The 24,909-nt window shown below is 45.6% G+C and overlaps 1 protein-coding gene across 4 annotated transcripts in view; it reads left to right on the forward strand.

Annotated features, from left to right (window-relative positions):
• Positions 1-796: 796 nt before the first annotated feature.
• The window catches only part of CIITA (class II major histocompatibility complex transactivator), a 473,615-nt gene continuing 449,502 nt past the window's right edge, over positions 797-24,909 (forward strand). The window contains exon 1 of one of the 4 annotated variants that reach the window (XM_085632115.1): positions 797-1,187. The gene's annotated coding sequence lies outside the window, so the exon portion shown is untranslated. The remainder of the gene's footprint in view (positions 1,188-24,909) is intronic. The other 3 variants (XM_085632119.1, XM_085632121.1, XM_085632118.1) reach the window with 3 other exon arrangements.

The raw sequence follows: 24,909 nt of genomic DNA on the forward strand, positions 1-24,909 counted from the left end.
GTTGCAAGACCAGTAGTTGGCCATGTGTGTGGTGGCACAGCTCAGCCTACGGCGCAGTTTGCAGTGCTGCTAAATAATGGCAGGAACACTTTACTAGCAGTTACATGCTATCCTTGTGTCCCCCTGGGTTAGCCCTTTTTATTCCTTCAGTTACGTGATCACGCTTGACCAGACCAAGTTGGTGGGGTTTGCACTACAAACATTAACTGGGGCCATGACTTTGCTGTATCTCCTTCATTAGTGCTCCTGTTGGTACAGCCACGTATGCACTACCTAGCGCGAACCGTCAACACTACAAAGTGTAGTGCTAGGCTAACTGCAAAAGTGTAAGTAACTACAAAAGAGGAAGTTACTGCAAAAGCGCAGTTAATGAATACCGAAAAGTAGTAAACTTACTCAGAAGTGTAAGTTACCTTTGTTGATCAGTCTCTTATTCTTTTTAGATGCTACTACTTAAAACTATGTTCTTACTGCCTTTCTTACCCAGACTACACACACTGGAGCAAGAAAGGTTGTAGACATAAATTAATCAGACTCAATAAATACATGTCCACTACTCGCCTACACATACACCACCCAGCCACCCTACATCATCACACACATACACATTGCTGGAATGAGGTACGTTACAATTAACTGTACTACCACCCATTACAATACAAAAATAAACGCCGGTCTATTAATTCCTTTGCTTCATTCTATAGTCACCGCTGCTTTCCCCACCATAGGGAGTAATGTGGCAGCACAAATAAACGCACGTGGGCGGTGTATACAGGCGGCTCTCAAAAGTCTCCTTAAATCACTTCCCTGAGCGCTCTCGCAAACACGCTCCCGTGGAAACCTATTAGCATACTTCTATTTGATCAGTCTCTATATTACACTCCTGACAAGAGCATCGGTGGGAATAGCTCCCAGTGACATTGCAGGGTGGCTTTCTGCTAGTGTATTTCCTATAAGTGAGTGGTTTCTTGGTGCCCGCTTGACCGCAAAGCACTGTGGCAGTGCTCAAAACGATGCCAGGATCACCTTCACGGCAACACACAACAACGGGATCTCAAGACCTGCCCCTTTCAGACAGATTGTGCACTTGCTGAAGAGACCAGAAGGAAGTTTATCTAAGAATCTCCCTCCTCCGAGATCCACCGGCTAGGCAAGGTGTAATGTAATTCAGCACATGCACTTGAAGGGTGAGTACAGACTTTTTCTCACGACCATGTTCTTATCTCTAGAGCGGACGGTGAGTCGAAGAAACGCACCACTTGGGTTATAGAAACTCACTTTCTGCATTACCCCCTTTAAAAGTATTGGCATGCACTACAACTGTTATGTTGATTTGTATAGTGCACTAATCCTTTGAGAAGGTATCCAGGCGGTAGACTGACTAGAACAAACATCTCTCATAACGCCACCTCTAATTAGGAGATCGTCTCCAATGGCGATAGAATGGCGCACACATCAGTGTAAGTTTTATTTAGAGGCATCATTCACTTGCTGATTATAAGTGTGACGAAAAGACAAATATGTATCTTAGTCATTTTGACAAATGCTCGGTGATGGGCGCCTAAAGAAAGATTACATATTTAGGGTAGAGTGAAATCAGGCAGCAAGTCAAGTAGCTTGAAGTAAAGCAACCAAAGCATCTTCACGCACTTAAAATGCGTCCCAAACTAGCGAAGTAAGTCCACTCTTTCCCTACAATAAACAGGTTCTACTGCTCACATCTACAAAGACCATTTCAAATTCATTTGAAGGGGCATTTTGCTTACTTGTACTGTTTAACTGTGGAAATCCCATTAAAGTTTGAATGCACTATTTTACAAAACTAGATACTTTGCCCGTGATTTAAAAAAAACTTAACACACATACGCGAATTCCTACAGCGGTTCTGCCAATAGTTATATTTTGGCGCTTTTCGGCATGGAAACTGGGGTTGTGGGGAGGCTGGCAGAACCTTTATTTAGTCCCAACATATCTGTTTTTCATGCGACCACCTGCAAGCGTACATCCATCACTTTTAACAAAGTGTTACAACCCATTTTCTAATCATTTGACGATGTATTAAAGATGATGTACAGATCGTGTGTTGATCATTGTGACGTGAAAGACAGGGGGGTCAGAAAAGCTAAGGAAAGAATAACTGATCTTCTTGCGATCCCAGCGATAGGCAACCAGGAGCAGCAGCGATCGGTTAGGTGAAAAGCTTCTCTCGTTTGGGTCATAGAACTTGGATACACTTGGCAGAGAAACAGAAGAAGGACAGGGTATCTGAAAGTCATACCGCTCGTACACAGGCCGCCATTCCCACATACACTATTCATGCTGAATTATTATGTGACTGTTTTATTTTTCTAACACTTTTCAAACACAATCAACTACATTATTATTAAGCACACTTTCCGCAACAATACTAAACAACAAACTGAACAATATAATTTTTACAACAATTTGGGAAATATATATGCGCAACTGAAAATCTGTGTTTCTAATCTGTGTGTAATTTACACAACAAAATGTTTGCTTTTTTATTGTCGATTTTGCATATTGTATAAAGAATTAATAGTTGGAGCACCAATTCGAGCACGTTTAAAGATGGACGCAAGATAAATGGCGCCCTCTCGATGTCGTCTGTTGTTTAGTTTAACCAAAGTGCGATTCAGGTCGTTTCTTATAAACCAGCCATTTCCGATAAATGACTTTAGGGGATTTCCCCGGCATAGATACAAAGGAAGGACGAGTGGCGCGCGCACACACATAGCCTATTAAAATCTTCTCATACGAATAGCTTCTGGGCTACCAATTAGGAACTCTCATGTGTGCATCACAGCTTATTTGGAACCGTTTTCTTGGTTGAATACGTGAATGCTAAAATCGTGTATTCAAGACGAAAAATTGTGTATTTTCAGAACTCATAAGCGAATTGAAAACTCACGTGGGGAGATTTATTACTAATATTACTTTCATGCCAGGGGCACTGAAGCTGTGGCTGGCATAGTTTACCTGCTTAGAAGCATTCCAGATTGACAACGCTTTTTACTTTAATACTGGCAACCCTGCCTGTTGCACTGAGGTGATTACTGCTGGTAATCTTGCAGATTGTGGGCACTAATGTAATCATGTCTGATGTGGTCACTAATAATATTAGTTTTATTTAACATAAGTAGCTCTTATAAAACAAAGGGTTGGAGATTCCTGGCCTATTGGATTGCAATATAATAACATTGTTCTACTTAGTAGAGGAATAATTATTGTCCTACTCTTCACCTTTCCTAAAACTGTGTAACATCTGGTCCCATTAAGCACTTTGGTGCCCTCAGACCAAGTTCATGCTACATAAAACTGTAAATCGGAAAAAAGTGTATGTGTAAGGAAAGTGATAACTGTATTAATATTACTGAAAATAACTATTATTTGTATCCACTGATTTTATAATTAAAATAATCTTTGAAAATTCTATATGCTAATACTCTCTTTCTGATGGCCTCCTTGCGAGTAGCGTGTATTTAAGGATGGGATAGACGATGGTGCGAAGTGGAATTTGCAATCCCAGCCAGTTTCCCTGTACCTAGTTTTGTCTTCACCAGGGTACTAAACCAATCGGAATAAGACACAGAACAGTGAGGGGCTTTTTAGTTTTATTATAGACTTGAAAACACCGGTGACGTGTAAAAGACTCTTACCTCATTTATTGCGTTTGGAGACCAAAACGTTAAGCTCAGCAAGGCACCTATAGAATTAGGCTATCTAAGATCAGCTTCTGATAGCGCACTGCGGAACGCTAGGGGGACGAAGCTGAGGAATTCCAATGCCTCTTTAGATTTAGTAGATACCATCAAATTGGGATGCTTGTTTTTCCGATCCAGGGAAGACCTGGCTTGGCAGTTCGGGCTAGACTGTTTCCACAAGGAACAGGGTCAAGACTGATTTGCATATGGCTAAGTCCAAACTGGGGTGGTGTGGGGAGCAAAAGAATGATGGATTAAACCCAGATCCTTGTGCCTGGGGCTGAATGTTTGCATTGTCCAACATTCCGTCCATCAATTGTTTTGTTAGCATATATCAACTTTTTTCAGGACATAGGTCCAAGTAAACCGACATACAGAGGTGTAGGAAAGTCCTCCATTATAGACTATACATTCATAATAATAATAATAATAAACAAATGTATAAAGCGCCTGGCTACACTGACTAGTGTGTCCCCGCGCTGCGGTACAGAACGATCGTATTCCCGACAGGGCAGAGAAAGCATAAGCGGTTAAACAGGAGAGCTTAAAGAGGGAAAGAGCCAAGTTTTTAACTCCTTTCGGAAGATAGTCTCCGAGGCCTCCAGCCGGAGCCCCGGGGGGAGTTTATTCCAGTGCTTGGCTGCTAAAAAACAAACGGAGCGACCACCCATCCTTGCTCTCCTGATAAATGGAATGCTAACCTGCCCCGTCCCGCTTGATCTCAGTTGACGGGTCGGGGAATAAGGGGTTAGTAAATCGTGCAGGTAGGTGGGCCCCTTTCTTTGTAAGATACGATGGCTGACACATAGAGCTTTAAACAGAATTCGCTCCCTTACCGGAAGCCAGTGCAGGGAAGCTAAGGCCTTGTTAGAAGGGGCTCTCTTAGGTAACATCAGAATGAGACGCGCTGTTTCCAATTACCTTCTGCACTGGTGTTCTAATGGTGCAGTAATAGAATCCCAGTGGGGAAATTATAATGCTCTTATGATTGAAGAAATTTTACCACTGTGTAGGGATAAAGCACAATTACTTCACTATGGTATTAAGCAACATTCTAGAGATGGGCTCAGATTATTCCAGCGCCTTAAAGATCCCATTGACACATTGGGTCTGCTTCTCAAAAACAATTTGTTGTTGTTTATGGGGTGTTTAAACGAGGATTCAGGGGAATCGCTACTGGGCAGTTACCAACTTCTGTGTATCTGTATCAAGAATCACCTATTGAAACCAGCTGTTTCTGTCCTGGAGTTCCTACGCTGGTTTGATGCTCAATGCTCTGTGGCTAATCACCTTTTGAGGAAGGCACTATCAAGGACGCCTAGGGTTGCTGGGTAGGTCGGGAGGCCAGGCTAGTCTTCAAATGTGCCCTCTGTACAAAAGAGATTGAGAAACGCTTGCAGCTTCCCAGAAAAATAGTACGGTTTCTGGGACTCCATCAGTATGCTGCAACAGTGTGATGCACCCCTCAATCCACTCCTGATATGTAACATCCCGGGGGAGGAGTGGATGAAGCACTTTTGTTCCGTATACTATCTAAATGAAGATAAGATGTGCACTGATAGGCTATGGGAACTTCTGGTACACACCCCTCCTCTCCTGGTTACCCTTCAGGAAGTGGAGGATGCAATTAGGCTTAGTTCTAGTGGGAAAGCCCTGTGGCTTGACGGGATGCCCATGGACATATGTAAATGTAACTTGAGCCTTTGGGGACCCCAGCTCACTAATCTAGTCAATAATGTATGTATGTATGTATGTATAACACACTTATAAAGCGCTCCTGTCACCCAACGGGCATCCTGGTGCTGTGATCTAACAGATCCTGAAACACAGTCAATACTATATCAGCAAGCTACACTATCCTAGGGAACAGGTGAGTTTTTAGTTCTTTTTTTAAAGGAGAGAAGGTCTCCTAAGCATCTAAGCGGTAGTGGCAGATCATTCCACAACTTGGATGCCGTAAAGCCAAAGGAACGGCCACCCATCCGCTTTCTCCGGATCTTGGGGACAACTACCAAGTAGGCTGAAGCAGAGCGGAGAGATCTAGTAGGGATGTACCAAGAGAACATCTCCTGTAGGGGCAACGGTCCCAAGCCATGAAGGGCCCGGAAGACCAAGCATAAAGCTTTAAACTCAACCCGCTGAGAAATGGGCAGAGAGTGCAAGTCTTTAAGTGCTGCGGATGACGAGTCAAGACGTCGGCGGGAAAGTGCTAATTTGGCAGCGAAGTTCTGTACCGGTTGTAGTTTGCCTAATGCAGTGACAGGTGCCCCCAGAAGCAGTGCATTGCAGTAATCGAGTCTGCTTAAGATGATACTGCGCACTACTTCTGGTCTGGCATGGGCGGGAAGCAAAGGGAGAATCTTCCGCAGGGTACGCATCAGCCCCATGCAGGTAGACACTGTTTTATCAATGAAACCATCCAGTTGAAGATTAGGTTCCATTGTCACACCCAGGTTTCGAACCGAGTCTGCCGCTGCTACCGTGCCCTGAAAGGAGGGGGGCCAGAAGTCCTGCGGTAGAGGGCGCGGGACACGGTCCGCTGACTAATGCAACACCTCCGTCTTGGAGCTGTTGAATTGCAGCGAGTTGTTACTCAGCCATGTTGCCGTGGTGACCATACAATGGTGAAAGGTCTCCTGTGACACCGCATTCTCCCCCTCAAAAGAGAAGATGAGTTGGGTGTCATCAGCATAGTTGGTGACTGCAATGCCAAGAGATTTAATTAGCTTGACCAGGGGGTGGAGGTAGAGATTAAAAAGAATGGGGCTAATGGCTGATCCCTGGGGTACACCCTGACCAACCCTTCTGATGGTAGACTTGAAGGGAGGCAGGGCAACCACCTGATGTCTATTGGCCAGGTATGAGACAAGCCAATCCCGGGCCAGACCCATCACACCAGCCTCCTCCAATTTCCTGGTCAAGATGGCATGACTGACCGTATCGAACGCTGCCGACATGTCATGCAGCACTAAAAAGGCTGCTCGTCCATAGTCGGCACGCGAACGAAGGTCACTCAAAACAGTCACCAAAGCTGATTCGGTTCCATGCGCTGGCCTGAACCCAAACTGCGCCGCATCCAGACAGTCATTGACTTCCAAAAAACTGGACAGGTGTTTCGTGACCAGTTTCTCCAAGATCTTAATCGGGAAAGGGAGTAATGAAATGGGTCTGTAATTAGCGGGGCATAAGGGGTCCAGTGATTCTTTCTTCAGAAGCGGAGAAACTACCGCAAGCTTCCAGCTGTCCGGGACCTGGGCGGAACCAAGAGACTGGCAGCAGATTGCGTGGAGAGGAGGGAACAGCTCTTCCCTAAACACTTTCCAGAGTTTGTGCGGAAGTACATCAAGGGGGGAGCCTGAGGACACACTATCCGCTAAAGCGCCAAATTCTGTAAAGGAGGGAAGAGGAAAACTAATCAACCTTGCTTTCCCCGCCTCCATCTCTGATGTAGATGAGAGAGCAGCCCCTGGTGTCATGGGACTCAAGTTACTCAAGATGGTCGCGATCTTATCTTCGAAGGCCTTGGCCAGCGAGTCGCATAGTAACTGAGAGGCTGGGATAGCTGTAGTAGCACAGGCCGGTCGTGACAACTCGTTGACGATTTTAAACAAAGCCTGAGCTTTATTTGAGGCTGACAATAAAGTCTCCTCTAGGAACCTCGCTTTTGCACACTTAATCTGTGACTTATAAGCTGCCAGCTCCTGCTTAAAAAGGACTTTATCCGATGCCAGATAGTATTTCCTCCATCTCCGCTCTGCACGTTTACACTGATGTTTAAGTTGGAGGAGCTCCCTCGAAAACCATGGCATGGCAGTTTTTGTTCTGTCTCGCGTTTTTCTTAGCGGGGCCAGATTGTCCAGAGAGGCCGTAATTCGCTGGATAAGGGAATTATAACTTTCATCCGCATTGTCTCCCAGCTGAAAAGCTTCAGAGAGCAGATTTGGTAGGGTTGCGCCTCTCAAGAGCCTTGACCATTGTCTCCCAGTCTTAGCAGTTTCCGTGCTACTGTTCTTAGAGTAGCCTACCGGGAGAGCTGCGGATAAAAGAACTAGGGCGTGATCCGTCCAACATTGCGGTAGGATGTTTCCAACCCTCACCTGACTAGAGTCAGCAAAGATCAAGTCCAAAACATGTCCCCTCTGGTGAGTCTTAGAAAGAACCAACTGCTCCAGATTAATGTTACAACATGCCTGGGTAAGGTATGTGAAGGCTGAGTCTGTTGGCCCATCTGGCCACAGATTGAAGTCCCCCAGTACCATCAGTCTGGCATGGGAGTTTGATAGATCGTAGATCAAGTCAGTAAGGTCGGACACGGCAGACGTAACGCCAGCCGGGGGTCTATAACACAGGAGACCAGTGAATAGCACCCCCCCTGTCCCTTCAGAGAAAAACCCATCAGTTCGTACTCCGTGATTCTCTTAATTTCTAGCTGGGAAAAATCCAGCGATTCCCTATAAATCAACCCTACGCCTCCTCCTCTAGCCCCAACACGAGGATTATGTCTAATCTTATATCCTGGGGGGCAGGCTTGCCCCAATTCTACTCCACTATCTGTCCTTGTCCATGTTTCCGTCATGAATAAGGCGTCTAACTCATGTTGTTCTATGAGTAGCGCTATCTCTGTGTGATGCCTGCACAAGGATCTCACATTTAGCAGACCACAGGCCAAGGAATTGTGGCTTTTAACAATAGTAGAGGGCTGGTGTTCTACCGAAACATCAGGTTTCAGGAGAAGAAGATCTTCTTTCGTGTAGGTTAAGCGCATAAGGGAGACGGGGGCAGCAGTTCCAGCCGCCAGCGCGTCCTGTGCGCGAACGGGCGCAAACGGGCTTACCTCTGGCGCACCTCCGGCGCGCCAACGGCGCGCCCGCTGCGCGCCAACGCTGCGCGCTGGGCCCTCCATTACTATTTATCACCGTAGAGCGCGGGAGACCGCCTATGCGATCGTCTAGCCCGCCAACCAAGATGGCGCCTAGTCACCGGCCCGTTTTCCCAACCACTCACCCAAGATGGCGGCTAACGCCGAGATGTAAGCCTCCCAGGTAGCCCTACTCACTAAATCCCACAAATGCGGGTGAGTTTCCAATTATTATAGTGCAGGTAATACTCACTATTCACACCCCCCCAAAATGCAGGCGCAACTGCGCAGGTTACAGCACGAGCGCGAACAGGAGCGAGAGCCAAGCTATGGCGAAATAAAATTAGGAATCAATTTAAAAAGCTGGCAAAAGCAGTGACACGCGTGCAGGTTCAAAAGATCCTTGTTCCTTGTGTACTTTAATCACGGAGTCTTGAAGACTTTCAACTATAGTACCAATCTCCAAAAAAGGCAATAGAGGTTCCCCCAAATGGTATAGACCAATTTCCCTTATCGATAGCACTATCAAGGTTTTGAGGAGAGTCATGTTTTTCAGCGCAAGGACACTCACACAAGTAGCCGTGCGCTCTATAAATTCTATCATTCATATCATTCATTCATCTTCAGTCATCTGCATACCTGGGCAGATGATAATAACATTCTTTCTCTGTACCAGTATGGTTTTGGTCCTGGGTTTGGTAGAGTGGAGCAGTGTCTGAACCTACATCTGATTGTGAGCAAGTATACCATCGCCAGGCACTGCCCACTGTTCCTCGTCTTACAGGACCTATCTTCTGCATTCGACCATGTGGACAGGAGCAAACTGTGGATGATTTTAATTAACCTTGGGGTGGATGTTGCCCTAGTCAACTTTCTACACTCTGCATGAGAACTTGGGGGTGGGGGGGATGGCTAGGGTGCGGTATGGTCAGGCAACTAAACTATCTGAAGTCTTTCCCCTGGCTAGTAGGGTGCGTTCTGGCACCCCTGCTTTTTACTATTTTTATATTAAGGATCTTAGTACCCATCGCTCCATTGCTATCAGGGTTGTGCCTAAAATTGCCAATCCACCATTTTGGCATTACTGTATGCTGATGAAGCTGTGTTAATGGCAAGGACACCTCCTGCTTAGTGTACACTGTTAGAATCCTTTGTGTCATTTATGAGTAATCGTGATATGATGACTGATTTTGGGAATACATATTAAATGGCCTGCGGGCCTGGTAGAAAATACCTGGCATCCTAAATCTTCAAGAGGAGCATTTGTGCACTGTACAGAATGTTTGTTACATGGGTGGGACGGTTGTCACAGGTAATTTATGGCAACCACAAGTGAAAGCAGCACACTCAAAGCTGGAGGGGGGGGGGGCAGGACGGAGCCTTGTTCAGCCTAGCCGAGAAGGATGGAACGGGCACTATTTCTCCCTATCTTAAGATTTATAGGTTACAGTGTGTCTGACAGCAAACCATGGTGTGGGGGTATGGGAATATCCCAATGCTTCACCTATTTAGGTAGAGGAAAACAGAATTGGTAGGTGGCTGCTTAATGTTCCAGCATCTAGTTCTACCTATATTTTGCATTCAGAACTCAACGTAGAATATCTTACAGACTCTATTAAATTGCCCCCCCCCCCCCCTCCTGCTTTGGATGACTGTATGGGTGAATAGTAAAACATGTTTCAGTAGAGATGTTAATTTAGACTGTCTTAGCCAGGACAAGGGTTTATCCATTCCCTGGTTGACATATGTTAGTTAGTCTCTCACAGAAATTGGGCTCTCTGAAAAGTTTACTTCATCCAAGACCATTTGTAACTCTGGTAAAAGGCTGGTCAAATCTTGTTAAGCTGAGTTCATTTTCTCCCAAAGAACAGAGGCAGCTTTAATACATGCCCCACTTACATTTATTTTATCACACCATCAACAGGAGATTTACCTTTTTTTTTCAAACCCTGGAGCTTACTCGCTGGAAGAGGTCACTCCTTTTCAGATTTGGGTCAGGCACTTTGTGGCATCTAATGTGCTTTCCAGAGCATGGAAAGGTGTGGAATAGTAATTTTCCCCAATGTCCCTTCAATGGGACTGTAGAACAATGCCTGCTGCATTTTATGTTCTTTTGTACATTTTATCGTGACTTTTTCCAACTCTGTCTTAAGCACCATGTGAAATCCCATGCTTTTTAAAAATGCAGCGAGGCTCTTATATATCTCCAGATGTTAGCTGATCATCGTACCAGTTTTAGTGTTAGCTGCTTTCTTAAAATGACTGAACACAGGAAAACTATGGAGGGGTGACAAGTTTAAAGGCAGCTATATATTTTGTTAAAAACAGCACGCTAAAAGTTTATTGTCTACAGCTTCATGTTACATTTCTCATTATTGTTTTTATATTGGCGTTTAAACAAGCCTTTTTAATTATAATATGGTCTGTGCATAAGTGATGACTTGTATTTTGCAATTTATTATTTATTGAGCTGGACACTCAAGGGAACGTATTGATGGGGGAGCTAGCTTGTGATTTTGCCTTTGTATTAGGATTTAGATGCCTCTCTGTATATGAATTGTATCTGTTTTTATTCATATTGGTGCTAATTTTTTATATTTTTACCATAGAACTTCTATGTTGCCTGCACTGTGCACTTTTATGATCTCTATGTAAGTAAGATCGAATAAAGTTATTTGAAACTGAAACACACCGAACCATTTTTAGCTTGTGAAAAACATTTCTTCCGAGTAGGTGTGTCACATCTCTTAGAAAAAATTCAGATAATTTGCTCATGTTTTGCTATAGATGCCAACATTTTGAAACCAGTAAGAGGGAAATATTTGAAGTAGAAAACCGGGGAACTTCACTTTCAGCAAAATTTGTTCTTTGGGGGGAAAAATGGGATAAAAGTGCTGCAGAAGAAAGTGTCTGGGTCCTTCCCTGCAAATGGTATCAATTAAGGTTTTGTGGTGCCAACATCACCATCTTCCAAGCTTTCAGGAACAGGTAGACCGTTGTCAGAAAACCATAATTTTGTACACTATTTTGGTCTTTTACTGGGGCATAGCCTATGTTTCCTATTTTTGTGCTTTCAACCTCCTTCCAGTTAGTGGTAGAAATGGGTGTGAAACCAATAATGGATCCCAAAATGCTGTACACGTCTGAAAAGTAGACCAAATTCTGAATTCAACAAGGGGTCATTTGTGTGGATCCTTCAAGGTTTTCTTTTGGAAAGTAACACTTAAAATAAAATATTATTGAAATGTAGTTGAAAAAACAGCCATTTGTGCCTACATTTTCACCTGTAGCTTCTTCTAACTATGGTAGATTTTTGAAAAGTATATATCGTTACTTTCTTGGGACCCTTCTGGTTGCAAGGTTATATGAGGCTTGTGGGTGCACCAAGAATCCAAGGTACCCAGAGAATATAAAGAGTGACAAATGGGTATCAAGGAAACCTATGTATTTCTGAAATTGGAACAAGGTATGGAGTTTTGAAGCAGTGGTTATTTGTGCATCTCAGAATTTGTGGGTACCCATATTGGCATGTGAATGAGAGGATGTTGTTCAAAATTTCTTCTATTTTACACGTTGTCTTATGTTTGGAAGGCAGAAATGCATAGAAAGACAAATAGTAATAACACTTGGGCTGCTATTCTGTGTTTCACTAAGTCTCCTGATAAAAATTGTACCTCACTTGTGTGGGTAGGCCCAGTGTCTGCAAGGGGAAACTGCCCAAAATGCAACGTGGACACATCACATATTTCCAATGAAAACGGACCCTTTTTCCTTGTCGCAGGCCGTTGGCCCACCCACACAAGTGAGGTAGCATTTTTATTGGGAGAGCTGGGGGAATGCTGGGTGGTAGGAAACTTATGTGGGCTTATGTGAGGAACATGAGATTTCTTTAGCAAAATTCAAGGTTTGCAGAGGATTCTGGGTAAGAAAACCTTGGAGGATCCACGCAAGCCATGCCTCCCTGGACTCCCCGTGTGTCTAGTTTTCAGAACTGTCTGGATTTGGTAGTTATTCCTAGATGGCCACAGGATCTGGGACAAAAACATAGGTGCCCCCTTTACAAAAACAGGTTGTTTTGTAATAGATTGGGGGCACTTGAGTTTTTTGTCCCGGCTCGGGAGCCATCAAGGGAAATCTACTAAGCCCAGACATTTCTGAAAACTAGACACCTGGGGAAGTCCAGGGAGGTGTGGCTTGAGTGGATCCCCCAATGTTTTTTTACCCCAAATTCTCTTCAAACTTCAAATTTAACTAAAAAGTCACATTTTGCTAACATTTTTGTTAGCCAAGGGTGTGAGATCACAATGCTGGCACAAATTTCCCACCACCCAGCATTCCCCTCAGTCTCCCAATAAAAATGATACCTCACTTGTGTTGGTGCCAAAAGCAGACTCAACCTAATAACTTATAAACATAAAACTGCCTTTTTGAACACACTTTGGTTCCCCCTCAGTTTTTGATTTTATACATTTTTTAGGTTCATTGCTTATGGCACCACAAAAGTGAGGTATGATTTTTATCAGGAGATCAAGGGGAATGCTGAGTGGTGGGAAATTTGTGCCAACGTAGAGATCCCGCAACCTTTTCACACAGAAATGTGAGAAAAGTGTGACTTTTTAGCTAAATTGAAGGTTTGTAGGGGATTGTGGGTAATAAAACGCTGGAGGATTCACGCAAGCCACACCGCCAGGTAAGCACCATCCATGCACAACACCAGCCAAGCACCATCCATGTACACAGCCAGCCAAACGCCATCCACGCACATCGCCAACCAAGCAACAATCCACACGTACCGCCAGACATGTGCCATCCATGCAGACTGCTAGCCAAGCAACAGTCCATGCACACTGCCAGCCAAGCGTTAGTCCACACACACTGCCAGCTAAGCACAAGTCCACATACACTGCCAGCAAATTGCTGGTTCACACACAGCTAGCCAAACACCAGTACACACAGACCATCAGCCGAACTCCAGTTCACACACACACACATAAACACACACACACACACATAGAAGCTAGTGTCTATTGGTTTTCTGCACACCTTGGGGGCAGATGAGCCTAAAAATATTGCTGAGATGCCCCAAAGTGGGGAGGGGGTCAGAAAAACTGGAGAAACCCTTGCCTTAGGGTTCGCTCGCTGACATACCCATAAACATATCTGTAGGAGAGTAGGATCTGCTTCACATGGGTACCCCCACTTTTTGCTGGTGTTTCACTGCTTTTTGACCTTAGTCTGGCTGTGGCCCTGCTAATCAGGACCCCAGCCTAGCTGCTTCCTCTCTAAAATGATTTCCATGTACATTAGGTAAATTTCTAATTGGATTCTGGAGTGCCTTATAAGCCCCTAGTATATGGTATACTATGTACCTAGGGCATAGGTACCTCAGAGGCCTACCAGGGGCTGAAGCATGTATTATGCCACCCCTGGGAAGCACTCAAAAATGACACCACAGGTGTGCTACTGCAGCCTGGGTAAGGTGGTGCTTGCACCCCTTACTGTGGTATAGGCTGCCTATATCACTACCATTGCACACACATATAAAAACCTATAAGTCACTCCTATGGCAGGCCTTAACAATCCTGAAGGCAGAGCGCTTGGTTTTTATGTGAGAGGGTGCCCCTGCATGAGCAGAGCCCCTCTGCAGCATTCAGAGTACCTCCTGTGATGCTGTTTGTGGTGCAGCCTGATCATATACTCTTAAGTGCATTATAACCTCGCGGTAAATGATAACTTTGGACTGGTTGCACGGAAACATGTCGTGTTTGGTGTCAAATACTTTGGAATACTACCCCCCCCCCGCCAGTTCTGGTGGCAGGGGTAACATTCCACCCTTCTAGAGGGAGAGACATGTTCACACTGATCCACCCAGTAAAGACTTTCTAAAGCCCTGGCATCACAAAATGGATGCCACTGACACAGACACATGTCTGGCCTCCTGCTGCTGACCGAAACTCCAGCAGGGGAGGCCTGGACAATAGGTTTCCTGTCCCAGGGAGGTGTAACCACCTACCCAGACAGGCAGATGTGTATTGGGGCTGGACGGGAGCACTCTCTGGTGCTTTGAAGTCCTGCACTGGGGGCACACTTGGTGTCCCTGTGCACAGTCCAGTTCAAACTGGTTGCAGGGGCTCCCTGCCCCTGCTCCGGCGTGAAACTAGACAAAGGAAATGGGTGTAACCACCCCTCTTTCCAAACCCTCCCATAGGTGGGTCCCCAGAGTATGTCCAACCCCCTAACTTTGTATAAGTATGGGAACCCAGTCCTTGAGAATTTAGATTACCCTGGATGAAACTCTGCAACATATATCCTGGACCTTCGACGTTCTATTTCAACTAGAAGACTGAAGAAATCTTCCTTGGGGTCAAGGAGTTACTCCCCTGCTTGGCAGGCACCAAAGAAGCAACTGTCCGGTCTGCAATTCCGAAGCTCCCACCGGAAGCCAAAGTCTCTGCATCCCCAGAGGTGGATTTCCAGACTTCCCCAAGGCTACCCTGAGTCCACAGCAAAGCTGAGGCCCGTGGCTATCGTGGGTGACGTGAAACCGTGACCCTTGGACACCGTGATCTTTTGCTGATCCATCATCTTCCTGGTCTTCCTCGAAGTTGTGCTTTGAGCTCCGAGTAGCCCCAGCCTTGAGCACCTCCTGCACCGAAGATTTCTGGCCTCCACTCCACGAGTGACCCGTGGGCCAGTTTCCAGTGCGACCGCTCGAGGTTCCTTTGCGATCGCTAGCCCGTTGGCTAGTGGGTCCTCACAAAGGCGACTCCTCTTCTGATTGGGCTTTCCTGGTTGCTCCAGACGTGCCCCAACTTACCTTCGCTGGGTGAGTCCCCCAGACCTTGTCGGTCTGCAACGACATCCTTTCTCTGTTTCCAAGTGACTTACCGTTGCCAAGGCTTGTTGGGTCCAGTCTGGTCGCCGACACCGCAGCACTCACCAGACTTTGTGGGACAGCTCGAATCCAGCTCCTGGTCATCGTCCACGCCTCCTGGACCTCGTGGCTGAATAGTCAAGACACCCGTCAACTCACCTGAAGCACCCGACATCTGTGGGCATTGGACTATCGTGCCCTTGGTCACTGGTAAGTGACCCAGACTCTGTCCCCTCTGCCTTCAGGTTCATTCCATCCTAGATCTGGGCTTGGATCTCTCCGGACACTTCTCCTCTTCACGGCAGCAGCACTTCCTGAGAAGCTTCCATTGAAAACAGGGACGCGACCCGACACCATTTGACACCTATGCACCCGGCTTCCCTGGGTGAGGTAACTCGAGTACCCTCCTGCTGCGATCCCCAAGCAGGGATCCACTAGGGAAGGGTACCATTGGAAAGAGGAGATTCTCCCCAATCCAATTATGCATTTTCCATTTTCGTACATGCTCGGGGGGCTAAGATAGTCCCAGAAGGATGTAGGCAGTGAAAGTGAAATGAGCCAAACAGCTCACTTCACTTTCAGTTTCAGTGTAGTGACCCATTACACTGAGAAAATAAATGCCTCAGGCAGCTGGTGAAGCTCTTCTCCTGCTTCCAAGGCTGAAGATAAAAAAGGAAATCCCTCTGCTGTTTGCAGAAGTTGGAGTTCTAAATAGTGGGCCTTGGATGTAACATTTACGTCCTTGGCACCAAAGCGCCACATCCTTGGATGTAACTGTTATGTCCAAGACATGGAAGAGGTTAATGATCCTGCCGATACAAAATTTTAAAATCACATAAAGCTGATATTTTCCCACTTATCAGTATATACTTTAAACAGTAAATTGTAGTAGAAAACACTTTAAAATGTGTTCTACAACTGCCTGTCTGACTCCCTGACCCGACTGATAGTTAAAAGTAAACAAATACAGAACTGCCATCTTAAAATGAATGCTCTGACTAGGACTCTTGAGTAGCACTTTATAGGAAATTGACAATTTTCTTTAAAGTTCTACTTACGAATCCTGTCTAAGCCTTTGCAGAACCCTAAAATGTGAACATATGACTAGTATCTTATTTTGGAAAAGATGTCAACCCTAGTTGGCATGTATGTTTTTTAGACCAGCCTTTGTAACCTAGCATTTAGACTTAATTTTTGCACTTCTAATCATTCTGAAACAATTAAGACTAGTGGGTCAAAATCAACTGGTGGGTCGTGAGCCAATTTTTGGTGAGTCATGAAAGTTCAAGCAATAAATTAAGATGCCTTTATATTCTGCATATATCATGTCACCTTTGCTGCTCTTCAAAGGCAGAGGTCAAATGTCAGGTTATGTCTTCTGAAAAAGTGCTGCTTTTTAACATGGGAATTGGTGTTTACAAACTCCTCTCACTTTGTAGTCTGTGAAAAGAAGTAAAGTGAATGATGTGACAGTCGTGCTCGGGAACTGCGAGTGTGAAAGGAAAGACTGTAGAATGTCATATTTTGTAACACACAACAAAATATAGATACCTGTTAATGAACTGTACACATTCAGCAGGTAGGAAAGCAAAACTGAAGCTATTTTTTCTGGTAATTCTGAAATGTGATGGAAAGGAAGATTTTAATAGGATCCAAACAAATCAAGATGGTTTACTTAGTGTTGCACAAATGATAACTATTCACTGAAACCCAATTTCCACACATTATCATTTGTGTGCAAGGTAGTTTTAACAGTAAAACTGAATGTCAGTCCAAATTTAGTGACCATTTCAGTAGAAATACACTGTTTGTAAATGAATGTGTGCTACCACACAATTGAATTGAATTGAATTGAATTGAAATGGAACGTGTAGAGCGCAACTGTCACTCCGTGAGGAGTATCCTGGCGCTGGATTGGCGGTGAGTATGAGCCCTATATGAAATTAAATCAAAGCTAGACAGAGTTCATCAGTGGCACTGAAGACCCAGGTCTTCAAAGCCTTCCTAAAAGCAGATTCAGTATTGCATAGCCTAAGATAGGAGGGGAGCAGATTCCAGGCTTTGGCACCCAGATAAGCCACAGTCTTGCCTCCTTTCAATTTGTATCTAAAATTAGGGAGTTTAAGCAAATTTGCTGAAGAAGACCCAAGGGGTCTTATTGTAGTGTATGGGACAAAACGTGCCATCAGGTATTTGGGTCCCACCTTAAGCTTAGCTCTAAAAGTAATCAGAAGAATCTTGAAAAGAATTCTCTTATGCACCGGAAGCCAGTGCAAACTATTCAAAGCAGCAGAGGCTGAAGATCGTCTTGGAAGTTTAAGCACTAGCCGTGCTGCTGCATGCTGCACGACCTGTAGTTTCTTTAAGATGGCTTTATTAACTCCTACCAGGAGACCATTACAATAATCTAGGCGCGAAAGTATCAAGGCCACAGCCACTGATTTCCTTGCTGCCAAAGGGAGGAATTTAAAAAGATTTTTTAAGGATTTAATCAGTCCAAAGCAGGTTCCTGCCCCTGCCTTGGCATGGGGTAAAAAGGAAAGTGAGGTATCAAATTGAACCCCCAGGTTCTTAGCAACTTCTACCACATCTGGCGGGGGGGGGGTCGCACCTTCAGGCCACCATTTAGAAGGCTGGAAGAAAACATTTTTCCCTATTGGGAGAATTTCAGTTTTGTCCGTATTACATTTTAACTGATTACTCCTCATCCACCCAAGAACAGTAGTCAGACAACTTTTAAAATTAGTCTCAGGATCAACTGAACCATTATCTATTGAGAGGATCATCTGGGTGTCATCTGCATATGAGGTGACCTCTATCCCAAAAGATCCAATCAAAGAGATAAGTGGGGTCATATATATATTGAATAATAAGGGACTTAAAGAAGACCCTTGAGGGACCCCTGCCGTAAGGTTGCGTTCGATAGAGAGGAAGGTACCTAAAGTAACTGCTTGTCTCCTGTTGGAGAGGAACGACTTAATCCATTCCAATACCATACCGGAAATGCCGCAATATTCGAGGCGTTTTAAGAGGATATCGAGGGAGATGGTATCGAATGCGGCCGACAAGTCTAAAAGAATCAGGACCGCTTTCTTACCTTTATCAGCAATCATTTTAAGAATATCAGATATTTCCATGAGAGCCGATTCAGTAGAGTGTTTTGGGCGAAATCCAGATTGTTGTGGATGGAGGACTTGTTGCTCTTCAATAAACTTAGTTAATTCCTTATGGACAAATTTCTCAGTTATTTTTCCTAACAAAGGAAGGAGAGAAATCGGACGAAGGTTTGACAGTACCAGCGGGTCAATATTTTGTTTCTTTTTTTAATGGTTTTACCAGCGCAAGCTTCCACTCGTCTGGTACAATGCCTGCCCTTAGAGAGGAGTTAACTATATGATTAATAGTAGGATTCACTATCTCTAAAATGTTCTGAAGAATCATCGGGGGGCAGGCATCCAATGGTGAGCCTGATTTACAACTTACTATTGCCGCATGAGTCAGCTCCAATAGGACTGATTCAAAAGTACAAATAGAGACAGAGCTTTCCACCAAAAAAGAATCAGGAAGAGATTCCTGATTATGAATAGGGGGGACTGGAAAATCTCTTTGATTTTTTGAAATTTTTTCCTGAAAAAATAGTGAAATACTATCACACAGTTTCTGCGAGGCTGGAAGTTCCTTCTGTTCCGCTTTGGGATTTGTATATGACTTCACTATAGAAAAGATGGAAAAATCGTGGGGGCAAGATAGCGGCCGCGTAGGAGTGGCCAGCAGCAGTAGGTCGCAATGAGGATGCGGTTTTAAGCCCTAGAACGGCGCACACAGGGATCAAGGCAGCCCGTAACCGCTGTTTTCCGAGGAATAAATTACTGACAATGAAGCTATTATCCTTCTGCTCACCTGCTGCGGCTCGGGAAGACCTTTTCTCCGGGCTCTGGCGCTGGCTGCTACGGCTGTTACGGCTCTCGCTCCCTGCTGCCGGCGATCAGTGAATGTCGGTGGGCGGGGCATGCGTGTGAGGCAGCGGAGCAGAGCGGAGCTTCGTGTGGAGCTGAAGCACAGGAGCGGAGTGAGAAGCCGCGACCAGGATCTGGGTCTTGGCAATCTTTGGAGCTCTATAACAAGGAGAAGAGGCTGCCTGCAGAGTTCGGCTGCAATGGCCCCAAAAACAATTAATTCCAATACGGCAGCTTCTAAGAAGAAAGGAGGGGCTGAGGTGGCAACGGCGATGTTGGAGGAAGCAGACCCACGGCTGAAACAACAATCGCCCTCTGCAAGGTAACAACAGCAGCTGGTCGTTAAGACACGTCAGGCAACTGCTTCAATTGCAGACATGTTTTCAAAGAGCAGTAAGGAGAAAGGGGCGAAGGAGAACTCACCGCAAGCGGCAGTTGGGGCAACACAGGAAGGTGGGGACCAATTTGCATTACCCACTAGTCTAGCTGGCATCGAAGAGAGTGCAGAAGTGGTAGCCGCCCAGCAAGTTTCTGAAGAAGTTTTCGAAGAAGTTCCTCAGACCGGTAGCGGGCAAGTGGCTATTTCTACCCTGGCAACTGTCATTTGTGGGGACCCTGCAGCAGGAAGAACACCAAAGAGCCAAGAAACTCTGGACAACAAGGCAGGCACCTCTTCTAAGGTAGGCCAATATACCAGCAGTGGCCCTCCCCATGGAGTTGGGTGTAGCCCAGGGGACTGGCAGTTATGACCCAGCTTTTAGCGAGGCTATCCCAGGAGGAGTGGTGGGGGGTCCGGCGGAAAAGGTCCCCAGTGAATGTTTCTTCTCGGTGTCCGAGAACGCAGAGTGGTCAGACGAGGATGAACATAGCTCCTTTCTGGAAGGCAGCATGCAGGACACAGAAAGTGATCTGGAGCAAGTACCCCCTACCACAGCGGTCAGGCCTGCGGCAGGTCCGAAGGGGCAAGAACACTATGAGCTAAGCTGGGATCATTCATCGGCCATGCCATTGCAAGGGAGTCCTAGCACGGAGGCATCTCAGATGTCACTCCTGGAATTGATACACCAGGAAATTATCGCTCATCGAGAGGAGACTCGCCAAGACAGCAGGAAGTCACAAGCCGCTATGAGGAAAATGCAGGGGGTCGTGAGGAAGCTGTCTAAGGCTTGTACGACTCTGGGTGACAGAGTTTCGAACCTGGAGGAGAGGGTCGTTTCAACTGAGGCCGAGGCAGCAGCTGCAGTAACTAAAGTGGATGCCCACTGCTCACAAGTGGTAGATATTCAATGGAAACTCAAGGACATGGAGAATAGACTGAGACGGAACAATCTCAGGGTCCTTGGGATTTCGGAGGGGGTCGAAGGTTCAGACATCAGAGCGTACACCATCAAGCTATTCGACCAGGCATTCCCAGAGCTCTCTAGCTGGAACTGGCCCTGCGAAATTCAGAGGGTACATCGCACTCCTTTTAAAGTCCGGAAAAACGCGAGGGAAGGGGACAAGAAAAGGGCTATTCTAATTTTTCTTGGCAATTTCGTACTGAGGCAATTAATCGCAGAGAAGGCAAGACCGGATGCGAGGAGGACCAGTGAGGGGGTTTCATTCTTCGTTTGGCCAGATTTCTGCCATGCTACGGTAGAAAGGAGATGGAGACTTCGGCAGCTGATTAAACCCTTCCAAGAAAAAAAAACTACAGGCCTACCTGATAAATCCCGCTCAGCTAAAGGTTATCAATGAAGGGAGGACCCATTATTTTGCATCTGAGATAAAGGCGAAGGAGTACCTTGACTCTTTGGGCAATTAGGCTTTTGCGGAAAAGAGTACTAGCCGGATATTATGTTTGTTTAGGGTATTTCCACAGGGTCACAGTATTTCTTTTTGCTTCGTTTTTTTTTTTTCGGCTTTCAGGTTTTCAGGTTGTTTAGTGAGCCTTATGGTGCTGCCATTTCGTTGCATATGTGTGACTATTCCTAGGGCGGGATGTTAGGTTACAGTTGACGGGTTTTTCTTCTATTCCTCATTGCGACCATTGCTTTACATCACACTCACAGACAAGGTCTGAGCGCCTCGACTGAGGGGGTGCAGGGGAGGGTGTGGGGGAGTAGGGGGGGCGAGGGGGGAGTGGGGAAGGGAAATTGGGTGTGGGGGGAAAAAAGAAAAAATGAGATAATCTGGTGTTGTTATGAATCCGGTTGGTTCAGTGTTGCAACTGCGTTAGTTGGGATAATGTTACAGAATATTCTGAGACAAACAGGGCATACAGCGGCAAGGATGATCAGAAATTTATATAATGCCGAATATTAGAATATGTACAGTCAACGTTAGCGGACTGAACGACTGGAAGAAATGCCAAAAGTTGGATTATTTTGTTAAATATAACGGGATAGATGTACTTTGTTTGCAAGAGACCCACCTGCCGTGGGCCAAACGGAACTTACTATGTATTAGGGGTTTTGACCTGATACCCTGCACATCACAGACATCTACAACTATGGGGGTTGCAATCCTAGGTAGATCATCTTTAGGGGGGGGCGAAGCGGGTTAAAAGCGATAGTTTGGGCAGTTGGGTCATTGCAGAGCTGAGTTTAGGATATACAATTTGTTCGATTTACGTGTCAAATTGTGATGATCCAGATGTTTTTGACTTCCTGGAAGAAGAGCTAGCGGGCTGGCCAACCCCCATGATAGTTTCTGGTGATCTAAACATATCCACTGGCTGGCATAATGCATTTAAGTACACAGGACGAAAACCCAGGGTGTTTCGGGCTATGTCCTCCCTAATGAGCTCACATGGGCTAAAGGATGTTTGGGGTGAAAAGGAGCCATAGAATCCTGGGTATACGTATTTCTCGCACCCGTTCAAAAAATACTCTAAACTAGATTACTTCTTTATCTCGACGTCAGAACTGAATAGAGTTAGTATAAAGAAAATCCCAAGAATAATCTCTGACCACAATCCGCTGATCTTATCTTGTAGAATAGATTTAGCAGAGAAAAGTCATACCAGCTGGACCTTTGAAAGAAGGTTATTATCGGATCAAAGATTTTTAAAAAAACATATTAAAAAATGGACAGGGGAGTTCTTTGACGCAAACCGCTATAGTACATCCAGGAACGGCGTCTGGGAAGCTTTTAAGGCGGCTCTTAGGGGGGAAACCATTACCTGCTCAGCGAGAATAAGGAAGGCGGACAGGGGAGAGCTAGATAGGCTTATGGGTGATCTAGCGAAGGCGGAGGAACTGCACATTAGGGACATTGGTAGCGGTGTAGATGGGACGGAGAGCCAAAGAAGTTTGGCGATTATTAAAGCCGAACTTCAAAAATTGGTTACACAGAAGGCAGTAGGGGATTATCAGGCTTCAAGGGCTAAGCGGTATGAGACAGGGGAGCAGGCAGGTAGGGTTCTGGCACTTCGTATCAGACAGGATAGAACGAGGAACATCATATCGAGCATACAAGAGGACGGTAAGAACTACTCGGAGTCAAAGGAAATTTTAAAGGTCTTTAAAAATTTCTATCAAAAACTGTACGATGAAGAGAGCCGTCAAGGACAACAAATGGTGGAGAATGGCAATAGGGGCCCAATGCTGGATGAACTATCTAGAGAAGAGCTAGGTAGGGACATGACTGGAAGCGAGATTCAGGCTGCCCTACGGGAACTTGCTGCCGGTAAGGCAGCAGGCCCCGGCGGAATCCCCCTGGAAGTCTACAAAAGCATCGAATCTGAGATAGTCCCTATCTTGCTGGATCTCTTCAATGGCATACTGTGCACAGGGGACATTCCAGATTCTTGGAAAGAGACCAATATAATTATCTTTCACAAGAAGGGCAAACCCAAGGAGAACCCAGGTTCTTACCGGCCTATCTCGCTCATTAATGCGGATACTAAACTGTACTCGAAAATCTGGGCCAAAAGGCTGGGGAGGGTCATTGGCGGTCTTGTCTCTCCTTGGCAGCATGGGTTTGTGCCTGAGCGAGGCACGACGGACCACACTCGCCGAGCTATCGCGTTGTTTGATGCCCATGCTGCCGGGGGGGGGGAGAGATGGCCATGATCCTCCTAGACGCGGAGAAAGCGTCTGACCGCGTGGTCTGGGAGTATTTGTGGGGTATCCTTGTAGGCAGGGGATTTGGTCCCAAGACCATCAGAGCTCTTAGAGCTATGTATAAAGATCCGGTGGCCAGGGTGTCAGTAATGGGAGAGAGTTCGGAGAAAATTGTGATCAAGAGAGGAACGCGTCAGGGCTGTCTCTGTTCCCCGATCCTCTTCTCACTATATATAGACCCCCTGATTCAAAGAATCTTGGGCTGCCCTCAGATTAGTCCAGCGACGTTGAACGGGTATACAAGTAAACTGCTAGCATACGCTGACGATCTGGCGGTTCTTACTACCGATCCGCAGCAGGCGATGCCTGTACTTGCAGAGCTGGCGAAGGACTTTGGTAGTAGGTCTGGGTATCTGCTAAATGAGGGGAAGACCCAGATTATCTGCACTAAGAACATTATTAAGTCGGACAGTAGATATGTAGACTCAGCGGTCTATTTAGGGGTAAGAATTAACGCCTCAGTGGATAAGGTCATCACAGAAAACTATTGCCCCCTTATGGGATCGATTGAAGCAGAATTAAAGAGGCTGGCTGTATTACACCTCTCTCTGGTAGGGAGGGTAAACGTCCTTAAAATGTCAATATTCCCGAAGGTCCTTTACTTGTTTCGTGCTATCCCATTATTGCTGGAGGAAAAACTATTAAAAAATCTGTAATTAATATTTAACAGGTTTATCTGGCAATATGGGAAGACTAGGCGCTCCATGAAGCTTATGTCGCTCCCGTATGAAAGGGGGGGCATGGCCTTACCAAATCTTCGCTTATATCATCTGTCTTGCCTTCTGGCTCAAATGTCAATACTTTTTCAATCGGTCCCTAGCTCGGAAGCGGCCCAGGGAGAGAGTCAGGATCCCCCATCTATTTTTGAGCTTTTATTGGGGAAGAAGGCTGTTGGGCTACTTATGAGTGAAGTGGATCGGAGATATTATAAGAAGGCCCGGTTTAAGATCGTGGGTGGGGTTTGGGGGACATGGAAAGCCATCCAAAAGCTGCTGGAAATTCCTAAGATTAATGCGCATCTTCCCCTCTGGAACTCTAACCTGTTCCCTCATATGGGTATGGACAGGAATTGCCAGTTTTGGAAAGAACATGGAATTAGAACTATTGGGGACATTATGGAGGGGGGGGAGGTCCTCAGGTTTGAAGTGATTCAGCACAAGTTTGGGATTCCGTCTAACCATTGGTTTCTGTACGGACAGCTAGTCCAAACGCTGATGGCCTTTAGACCGAGGATCTCTGTAACAAGACGCTTCCCCTTGATTGATTATTTATGGAACGGGGGTAATAAAATAAAATTCGTCTATAACCATCTATTGGTGGGTATTCAGGACTATTTGGAGAAAACAGAATCTGCAATTGCAGGGAAATTAGGCGATCCTGATGTGGATGTAGA

Source organism: Triturus cristatus, chromosome 10, assembly GCF_964204655.1.
Source record: "Triturus cristatus chromosome 10, aTriCri1.1, whole genome shotgun sequence".
In the NCBI taxonomy this organism is placed as follows: domain Eukaryota; kingdom Metazoa; phylum Chordata; class Amphibia; order Caudata; family Salamandridae; genus Triturus; species Triturus cristatus.